The 6,365-nt window shown below is 42.2% G+C and overlaps 1 pseudogene; it reads left to right on the top strand.

The window, feature by feature from the left end:
- The first annotated feature begins 5,627 nt into the window (after nt 1-5,627).
- Nucleotides 5,628-5,745, top strand: LOC124790270 (annotated as a pseudogene).
- The last annotated feature ends 620 nt before the right edge of the window (nt 5,746-6,365 follow it).

The following is a 6,365-nucleotide window of genomic DNA, read 5'->3' as shown; positions in this document are numbered from 1 at the left end:
AGGTCACAGTTCGTAGTAATTGACGGAAAGTAATCGAGTAAAACAGAAGTGATTTCTGGCGTTCCGCAAGGTAGTGTTATAGGCCCTTTGCTGTTCCTTATATCGGTTCTAGGCGCTTCAGTCCGGAACCACGCCACTGCTACGGTCGCAGGTTCGAATCCTGCCCCGGGCATGGATGTATGTGATGTCCTTAGGTTGGTTAGGTTTAAGTAGTTCTAAGTTCTAGGGGAATTATGACCTCAGTAGTTAAGTCCCATAGTGCTCAGAGCCATTTTTTTACTTAGCATCACCCGATTTTATCAGACTACATTCCACTACCCATGTTTTGCTTTTGTTGGTGTGCATCTTGTACACTTGCAACGCCGGAAATGCATATCCTCCTAATTCCATCTATTGTACTATTATATTTTTTCCTTGCTTTGGTACCTCAAGATATGACATTTCTGTCTCTTTATATATTGTAATTGTTTTACTGTTTGTATATATATATTTATGCACTTATGTCGATGTATAATTGGTTTGTTTCGTAAATATTATTTGTATTTTTACGCTGGGTCTTGCCTAGGGAAAACTGCTATCGAACGATTACATCGATAGGTCGTGTGAAGAATCAAAGTGTGTAGGATCTTTGGTAGTGTTAACTCTGCCGCGTGGAGCGCGGGCAGGGAGGGTCTGGCTGGAGTAGCGAGTGGGGCAGGTGTGTTGTGTGACGCTCCCGCGAGTTGCCGCGCTTTCGGGGTTGGGCAGCATGTAATTGCGCTCGACTTGCGATGATAGTTTCTGACACGGTGTCGCGGACGGGAAGCATTAGCTGGCGCACATCAAGAGCCCGTTTCGCCTGGTGACCGTGTCGAGAAGAAGGCGCGCCAACATCCAGCTTCTGCAACAGCGACGGCCGACAATGAGTGACTGTCGCCACATCCTCGATCGACGGCTTCAAACCTTCAATCAACCGACAAGGAAGACTGGAAGCACGTAAAGTTTTAGAACTGTATGGCAGACCTAAGCTTTTCAAATTGTTCCATTTGCCTCGCAAAATTACAGCAATTTAGCATGAACTTTTGTTGCTCATTGTACCAATTGCATTACCAAGCAGGGTCCCTTCCCTTTCCGAAATGAACCCGAGTGTCGTTGAAATTCAAACGCCAGCATAATTCCATTTCACTGCTTTAATTTCAAAGTTCAGTTAAAGTATTCATAGCTGGCTACAATATTTAGATTACACAAGCACAAATTAGGAGTGCGAGTTTTGTTACCGTATTTTAGCTTACCTGTGACTGCAGCTCAGCTTGGTACGTACTAAATTTTACCATTGTTAATTGTTCAGAATCATTTAAGTCAAGTTCAAAGTAAAATCTCTTATTTCTAAATTGCGTAGATTCAAGTTGCTTTTGGAATGGTTGTTGAGGTACTCCAAGACTAACCGTATTTTACTGAATTTCGATGTGCTTCAGAAAGAAAGCTCACTATTAATTTCAGTCACTAAATTAACTTTCAGTTTTCCGGTTTTATTAATGCTTTTGCTAAATTAAGTCAGAGTGCAGCGAAAGTTATTACTTCTGACAAACTTTCAGTTTTCACACTACACGTGTCAACCTTAAGTAGCCACGCTTCCAGTGCTAATTATATGTGTAATTACCTTTCTTTTTCAGTTACTATAGTAATTGTCCTTAGGACTGGCGACCGTAATTTCCCCCAAATCTCAAATATCTAATTACCGCTAGTTAATTGTTAACGTAACGGCCGCACATTTACTTTCTTCATTAACTTTACCCCTTTTCAAAATTAATTTTCACCAATTTCATTTGCTTTTTTCCTTTCATTTAGATGTAACCCTTTCCTCCCTCTTTACCGACAGATTAACTTCGGTGACGATTGCTTTTCCCAAATTTCCATTAGGTACACGCGGTTTAATTTTTCACTGTCATTAAGGTCGATAAGTGAGGGGGAGGTTACACACTCCATGCTCGATACTGTCCATTCCTTTCAACTGCAAGGTCCTTATTGTTTGTGATGGATCTAAAAATGTCATCGGTAAACCTCAAACTTATTATTTCTTCTCCCTGCGCTCTAATTCCTTCTCTAAATTTTTCATTGGTTTCCCTTCCTTCCATAGTGCTCAGAGCCATTTTTTTTGTTCCTTATCTACATAAACGATTTGGGAGACAATATGAGCAGACGTCTTCGGTTGTTTGCAGATGAGGTCGTCATTTATCGACTAATAAAGTCATCAGAATATCAAAACAAACTGCATAACGATGTAGAAAAGGTATCTGAATGGTGCGAAAAGTGGCACCATGAATAACAAAAAGTGTGTGATCATTCACATGAGTACTAAAAGGAACTCGTTAAACTTCCGTTTCACGATAATCTAATCTAAAAGCCGTAAATTCCACTAAATACCTAGGTATTACAATTACGAACAACTTAAATTGGAAGGAACACATAGAAAATGTCGTGGGGAAGTCTAACCAAAGACTGCGGTTTATTGGCAGGACACTTAAAAAATGTAACAGATCTACTAAGGAGACTGCCTACACTGTGCTTGTCCGGCCTCTTTTAGAATACTGCTGCGCGGTATGGGATCTTTACCAGATAAGACTGACGGAGTACATCGAAAAAGTTCCAAGTAGGGCAGCACGTTTTGTATTATCGCGAGATATGGGAGAGAGTGTCACAGAAATGATACAGGATTTGGGCTGTAAATCGTTAAAAGAAAGGCGTTTTTCGTTGCGACAGAATCTTCTCACGAAATTCCAATCATCAACTTTCTCCTCCGAATGCGAAAACATTTTGTTGACACCGACCTACATAGGGAGGAACGATCACCATGATAAAATAAGGGAAATCAGAGCTCGTACGGAAAGATACAGGTGTTCGTTCTTTCCGCGCACTATACGAGATTGGAATGATAGAGAATTGTGAAGGTGGTTCGATGAACCCTCTGCCAGGCACTTAAATGTGATTTGCAGAGTATCCATGTAGATGTAGATGTAGGTATCGAGGAGGATCCCTAATGGTGTGGACCAGGATTATGTTGACCTCTCGATCACCTCTTCACGAAATTGTACAGATAAATCAGCAAGATGTAACTGCTATCAGGTACTGTGAGGAGATGTTGGGATCTCGTGTGCGGATGTTGCGAGCTGCTGTGGGTCCAGAGTTCTTATTGTTGGACAATAATGCTCGACATCATAGAGTGCGGGTGGTTCATGTTATTTTGGAAACGGAAGATATAGCACATATGGCGTGGCCCGCTCGCTCTCCCAATCTGAATCCCATAGAGCATGTTTGGACTGCACTACGGAGACGGGTTGCATGATGTCTGCATCCACCAACCACTCTCCAAGACTTGCGACAACTGTGCAGGAAGAATGGGCGTTATTGCCTCAACGTGAGATTGCAAATATCTTTCGCAGCGTGATCCCGTCGTCGTCAGGTCTGCATTGGTACCAGAGGTGGTCACACCCCATACTGAGCACGTTAACCAGCTGCCATAATGTGTGTGCAAATGGGTTAAGTTAGAAAGAAACGAAGAAAATTTTTGTCTTCCGTTATGCATGTCGTAGTTGATTACGTTCTACATTCATTACATTGTTTTTACTTTACTATCACCTGTTTATAAATAAAATAAGTGCAACATTGCAAAATTTTCATTTGTCGCTTTAATTTTGGACACCATTGTAGATAATCACACATCTGTATAAGTGATTCCCGAATAACTGTACGTCCACTGTACTACAAACATTGAAAAACTGAAAGCAAGGGAAAATCTATACCCAATTGTTTGTGGCAACTGCTGTACATTGGGTTTTGTTAACAAAGAGCTTACTTTATTTAATCCTTATAAGTTATTAATAGTACATAAATTACTGATCAGAAATTAAAGAAAAAGTTCTGCATTTAAGAACTGAGAGACTATTCCTTTCCGTAAATTGTATGTTTAATGTAAATTTACTCTGCATTCTCCTGCTTTAGTGAATGAAACTCATTTATTATGTCGCTGGAGTCAACTTTAACAGCTGTGGCATATCCTGTCAAAACAATAGCTACATTTCACAGTCTGCTTTCACTTATACGCGACCATAAGTAGTTGGAAATAATATTTAATTTTCTGGAACGACGTCCACAATAGACAGAGTGACTGATAATGTCACAAACATACTCAAAGCTATTTCGATCTTCGCATAATAATCTCTTAACCCACACTCTGGAACAAAAGCCTCCAAATAGGATGTAACATGTGTGAGGCTGTTCTGATCTATCTTCCTACCACAGTTGCGCAAAAACGCTCTGTGATTGTTTTAGGAATTTGTGTTGAACATACGGCCTGCAAGGTAGGAAGACGCCATCCCACACATGCAGAGCTCAGAAAGCAGTACAGACAGTGATGTAATCAGACAATGATCTCAATGTCGGTTCCACTACATTCCCTGTAAAGGAAACGTTAGTGCCAACAGAAATTAGTGTACATGTTCAGGCGTAACTATACGTTATTAAGATTTATATTTTACTCTAAGTATGGCTCTATTACATATCCTTCATAGTTATAATACATACAGGACTGTAAAATATTGATATTGGGTGTTCACAACTGTGAAGCAAAATTCCCAACTATTCTAAGGTTCTTTAATAGCAAGATGGTTGATAACCATGTCTGGGGGTTGAAAAAATACACACAAGTTAAATACAATTGGGGCCAGAGAAATCAATTAAGCTAAAATGCACAATGAAAGTACTCAAAATTGAATGGGGTCCGTATAGGGTGCGTAAATATCACTGCAAAGATAACTGCTCAATTTAAACAGTTCAATAATTTCGGAGTATAAAGCACTCCATAGTGGCTGATCAATCCCTTCCGCTAGACCGGATATCTTGCGTTTCTGCTTCGATTAAGCCCAACAATCATGAATTCACGTTTAACTACAGGTCATGGCTGAATGTACAAAAAAAAAAAAAAAAAAAAAAAAAAAAAAAAAAAAAAAAAAAAAAAAAAACGGACACGACCGCAGTTCTGAGTGGCAACTGAATATTACTTGTTGGCATAGCATGAGCGCGAGTGTTTACCTTTCGTCGTTGGCGGCAGTGAGTGGCCGCTGTGGACCTGAGAATGTATTCTAAATCTCTCTCGATTGTTAAAACCCAGTCTGATACATTTCCTACATCTTTGGTGAAGCTGAGACTCCTAGTTACTCCGTAGCCAAGTTAACTGCCATGGTACACGTTATCTGGCTGGAATAGCGCGTACGTTGTTGCCCTCAAATCGCTCACAGCGGTTAACTGTCAGTGCTCGGTGTGTTTCTCCGAACTGGGAGACTTTACAGTTTAACTCCTTACGATTTAAGACGAGCCTGTGAACAGGTGTTGACATAATGACTATGGCAATCGTCTCAGCTCGGCGCCAGTCGCCTTTCTCAAACACTCGACGATTTGCCGCAAGAGAAAAAGCGAATTTTCTGTCTCCAGTTTGCCTACATCAAAGCTGGTCGCCACGCGTTTTCTTTTTGGCCAATCAGAGCATTCGTACTTGTTATAATTCCATCCACTAGATTTTTTTTTGCCTATTATACAGGAGTCGTTTCTTTTGTAGGGCAGAGTTTTACTTTTGCTACGTAATACTAAGGTAAGCCAACGGCCTTGCCGCAGTGATAACACCGCTTCCCGTCAGATCACCGAAGTTAAGCGCTGTCGGGCTGGGCTAGCACTCGGATGGGTGACCATCCGGTCTGCCGAGCGCTGTCGGCAAGCGGGGTGCACTCAGCCCTTGGGAGGCAAACTGAGGAGCTACTTTGAAACTTCCTGGCAGATTAAAACTGTGTGCCCGACCGAGACTCGAACTCGGGACCTTTGCCTTCCGCGGGCAAGTGCTCTACCTTCTGAGCTACCGAAGCGCGACTCACGCCCGGTCCTCACAGCTCTACTTCTGCCAGCACCTCGTCTCCTACCTTCCAGACTTTACAGAAGCTCTCCTGCGAACCTTGCAGAACTAGCACTCCTGAAAGAAAGGATACTGCGTAGACATGGCTTAGCCACAGCCTGGGGGATGTTTCCAGAATGAGATTTTCACTCTGTAGCGGAGTGTGCGCTGATATGAAACTTCCTGGCAGATTAAAACTGTGTGCCCGACCGAGACTCGAACTCGGGACTTTTGCCTTTCGCGGGCAAGTGCTCTACCTTCTGAGCTACCGAAGCACGACTCACGCCCGGTCCTCACAGCTCTACTTCTGCCGGTATCTCGTCTCCTACCTTCCAAACTTTACAGAAGCTCTCCTGCGAACCTTGCAGAACTAGCACTCCTGAAAGAAAGGATACTGCGGAGACATGGCTTAGCCACAGCCTGGGGGATGTTTCCAGAATGAGATTTT

Source organism: Schistocerca piceifrons, chromosome 3 (genome assembly GCF_021461385.2).
Source record: "Schistocerca piceifrons isolate TAMUIC-IGC-003096 chromosome 3, iqSchPice1.1, whole genome shotgun sequence".
Classification (NCBI taxonomy): Eukaryota; Metazoa; Arthropoda; class Insecta; order Orthoptera; family Acrididae; genus Schistocerca; species Schistocerca piceifrons.
Note: the sequence above shows the minus strand (reverse complement) of the source record. Positions and strands in the feature narration are given on the sequence as shown.